We start from the raw sequence: 4,175 nt of genomic DNA on the forward strand, positions 1-4,175 counted from the left end.
TGGTGGCGACATGGCCCGCTTTTCCTGAAAAAGAAGGACATTCGTATCCAGTCTGCTTATATCTCTCCCGCAGCGACTGCCTCGAGCCGATCTGTCCACTCAACGGTTCAGGAAAGCGCCTCTGCGTCGGGGCCTGCTAGCCGAAAACGCATTTAAAACCAAGAGCGGCTCCGCATTGTTGTGTAGACCGAATCTATTCACAGCTGTCACGACAGGAGCTCCAACTTGACATCGTTGCATGAATCGATGAAACATTTGAATCCAACATGACTTCGAATTCGCACCATGTCGAACAAGGTCCCGGGATGGTGGACCTCCAACATAAGACGGTATCGCTTGAATTATTATCTCGATCTCGACAGCTTTGAACCGGCACTCGAGCGAGCGGCGATCTCCATGCAAACAATCTTCACGCGGAATCAACGAGTAGGCTCACCTTGGTCGACTGAAATTCGAACCTCCTGGCAAGTTTCCTGACCGCCTTCAGCGAGCGATCAGTATTGAACAAAACGGTGTCTCTCTCGGGGGACCTTGCAGTTTAGGACTTCCCTCCAACAATATACAAACACAGTGGTAGCTCGGTGAGGCAAGCACCGCGCCAATCATGCGATTGGTCAGCCGAATAGTCATTCATCCATTCAAACACGGTAATTCTTCATTGTTGTCAAGCGTCGTTCACGAAGGTAGCATTGGCGTCGCGACGCTGTTTCTTGCGGACTTCAAACAGGCCCCTTTCACGCAGACGTAGTCTGCCCGTGTCATGCATCTTCGTTGTGGAGATGGATTGCTCGAATTGCGACTTTCGCCCGTCTAGTGATCAACTTGATTGCTTCCCGTCAAGTGTTTCCGTTCCAGCGGCCAGAAAACGGTACCGGTCAAGCGTTTTCTGCAGCATCCACCGTCGATTCGAACTACGTGAATCGAAATTCGAGCGAAACTCGACTAATCACTCGGGGATGACGGTGCCCTAGGATTGGACCATCTAAAAGTTTTTTTTGAGGCAGAAGAATCCTTCGAATATGGAAACCGACTCGCCGATGACCTTCCCACAGCTCCTGGGAACCCAGCTCTAAATTTCTACGGCGATCGTTCCAGGCGTTAGAGAAATTCGCGAATTTCCGATTTTTCAACTTTCTCATGGGTTTTCGAATTTTCGTGGGTGGACCTTTTAAATCATTTTTTGAGGTAGAAGGACTCATCGCATCGGGAAACCGACCCCCATAACCACCGGTGGAATTCACAGAACACGCTCCCGAATTCCCTCGACGATCGGTTCAGCCGTTTCCGAGTCTATGGGGTACCCCGGAAACACAGACAGACAAACTTACGTTTTTATTACTACGGGTTAATTGTTCACGAACCTATCGATAGAAGCGCTCGACGAAAAGTTGGCCGACACTCAGGATGAACTCTGAAAAAGCAACACTTAGAGGAATAGGGTCGGGAGGGCTGGTCTATGGGATGCTCAATAAGAACCCCATGGAATGATTTCATACCCAAAATCTTTTTCTCGATCGTGCGCGGTCTCTCGGTGGACTCCGCTATTTTTCGCGAGTTTTTGTCCCGGTTTTCCAGCTCCGCGACCACCACCGCGTTCTGATTGAGGACCTCCGCTTGTGCCGCCCCACAAGCGTGGGCGATCTTGGTCGTTCCGATTTCCATCACGATGTCGTTTATGTCGGACATTGCCCTCGCAATGTCCGACAGGAGAGCCAGAAGCTCCTCCGTATGCCTTTCGTGCACGCTCTTCACATCGAACATTGTTTTTCGATGGAGCCTGATGCGGCAGCATTCCTCGATAGCGGCCCCCTCCGTTGTATGGAGAATCGCCCACAGGAAAAAAAGCATGATTGCAATCTGCGGAGAGGAGAGAAGAGGCTCGAAAATTTTGCATGCATGGGATCATCTATTGGCATGGAACGAGCGTATACTCGGAGTATAATTCTGTTGGCCAAGCTGCGACGGTCATCAGTGCCATAAGTCGGCACTGATCTGAAGAGCAAGCCGTTCGCTGATTGATTTATGTTTTTGTCGCCAGCCGTGAACTCATTCCACGATACTTTCTGTCGCTCACTAGCACCATCCACGTCATACCTTGAGGTGATGAGCGGGGAGGAGGCTCACTTTTCACTGGATCCCGAGCGCCTCGTGGCCTCGCTAGAGTGGCCTGAGCGAGAACCAGAGGCGATGGACGCCCGACGGACGAGTGGTCGGGACCGACTCAGGCGCTTCGGGAGATCGCGACGTGCAATGCACGTCGAGACCGACTCTGGCGCTTCGGGAGATCGCGACGTGCAATGCACGTCGAGATTCCCTGCACCTTGATGTTCCTCCTTCACGACGCCGCTCGCGACCTGTTTCACTTTTTGAGCAATGAGAAATACCTAAGCAATGCGTGACGCTCCCGGCCGAATTCTCGAATAACAAATTTGCATCAGCTCGCTATCAAATCGGAGTTCTGGGTTGGATCCTTGTGCGGGGAGCTGCAAGGATAATGATCGTCGTCCGTCCCTGTATAAATGAGAAGTCTTCCTTGAAGTTTTCTGGTTCACGTGGAGTAACTAGTCATGCAACGTTTACTGTAGTCGGTTTGTGGGGCCCACAGCCAACGCAAATGGGATAACATGGCGTAATCTTTCTAGGACCTGACCGCCCGTGGAGGCTGTTTTCGACGTCTCGGATCGGGACGAACTTCCGAATTCGGAGGAGTCGGCAAAGTTCAAGCTCTGCAGACCAACAGCTGGTCAGATTCCGTAGCCGCTCTTATTCTTTTTCCCGTTGGAGTAAAGGCTTCCCCCAAGCTGACCAAGCTCCGGACCTCCGATTCTTCAGTTTCGAGAGAAGCAATAACCTCCTCCATGCCGCAGTTCTTCGCTTCGTTCCGAGTATCGTTGATCAAGCGCGAGAGGGCATCCGCGTGCCCGAAGTCGGTAGTCCAAGCGTATTCAATCTTGAAATCAAAGCCGACTAGCCTAAGCGCCCATCGGCGTAGACGAGCCGCCGTACGCTCGCGTCGCTCGCTCAGACCTTTAGTTTGAGATGTGCGAAACAGCGCCAGTAATGGGCGATGGTCGGTTCAAAGGGTAAATCGTCGGCACCAGACGAAGTTTTTTCAGACGTTCCTTTGTGGTGACCGGCGCCAACGCCTCTCTTCCTATTTGATTACGATAGTCGCATACTCTTGTCTTTGGTCCGGCATGATTTCTCTTATGCTTATGTATTTCAAATCAAACGATATCTACACAAGTCGTGTGAATAAACCGAATATATAAGAAGTAGGCTCTTCGGCTTCTTTCTGCGAAATTTTATTCGTCACCAGCGTTCCCCCCTATAACCACCGGTGGGATTCACAGAACACGCTCCCGAACTACGACGATCGGTTCAGCCGTTTTCGAGTCTATAGGGTACCCGGAAAGGAAGACAGACATTTAACGATTTTTTTAATTGTCGATTTAAGTTTTTCTATGTATAGAATATTCAATTATTATTGAGCCTAGTCGAGGATATACTCGATCAACGCTTGCGCGGTCGCCAGGATGTACTCTGAAAAAGCAAAACACTTAGAGAAATAGGTTCGGGAGGGCTGGTCTGTGGGATGCTCAATAAGAACCCCATGGAATGATTTCATACTCAAAATGTACATCCACACTTTGTGGGGTTTCTCGATCGTCTCTGTTTTTTTTAGCGCTTTTCGCTGCCGGGTCTTCAGCTCCGAGACGTCCGCCTCGAGCTGAGCCGAGGACTTCCACTTGGGCCGTCCCACAAGTGGGCAATCTCCGTCGTTTCGCTGGTCATCATTTTCTCATTTATTTCGGACATTGCCTGCGCAATGTCCGTCAGAAGAACCAGTAGCTCCTCCAAGTCCCTTTTGTCCACTGTTTTCGCGTGGAACAGGGTTCCTCGACGAGCCCTGATACCGCCGCATGGGTCGGTCAGAACCGGGGCCCCCTCCGTCGCTTGGAAAATCATCCCAAGGACGTACAGCAAACTGCGGAGAGGAGAGAAGAGGTAAAGAATTTTGCATGAATGGGATCATCTATTGACATGGAACGAGCGTATACTCGGAGTATAATTCTATTGGCCAAGCTGCGACGGTCATCAGTGCCAATGAGTCGGCATTGATCTGATATCCTACGTCATTCCTCGGTCCTGCAGCAAATAGCCCTAACGTTTTT

The 4,175-nt window shown here is 50.7% G+C and overlaps 1 long non-coding RNA gene across 1 annotated transcript; it reads right to left on the minus strand.

The window, feature by feature from the left end:
• Positions 1-932: 932 nt before the first annotated feature.
• On the minus strand, positions 933-2,232 carry LOC100901816 (uncharacterized). The gene is made up of 3 exons (XR_001951148.1): positions 2,095-2,232; positions 1,497-1,857; positions 933-1,411 (listed from the first exon to the last, which is right to left on the minus strand). It is a non-coding gene; the product is annotated as an uncharacterized LOC100901816 (long non-coding RNA).
• Between the last annotated feature and the right edge of the window lie 1,943 nt (positions 2,233-4,175).

The sequence above is a fragment of the Galendromus occidentalis genome, unplaced genomic scaffold, assembly GCF_000255335.2.
Source record: "Galendromus occidentalis unplaced genomic scaffold, Mocc_1.1 scf7180000076689, whole genome shotgun sequence".
NCBI lineage: Eukaryota > Metazoa > Arthropoda > Arachnida > Mesostigmata > Phytoseiidae > Galendromus > Galendromus occidentalis.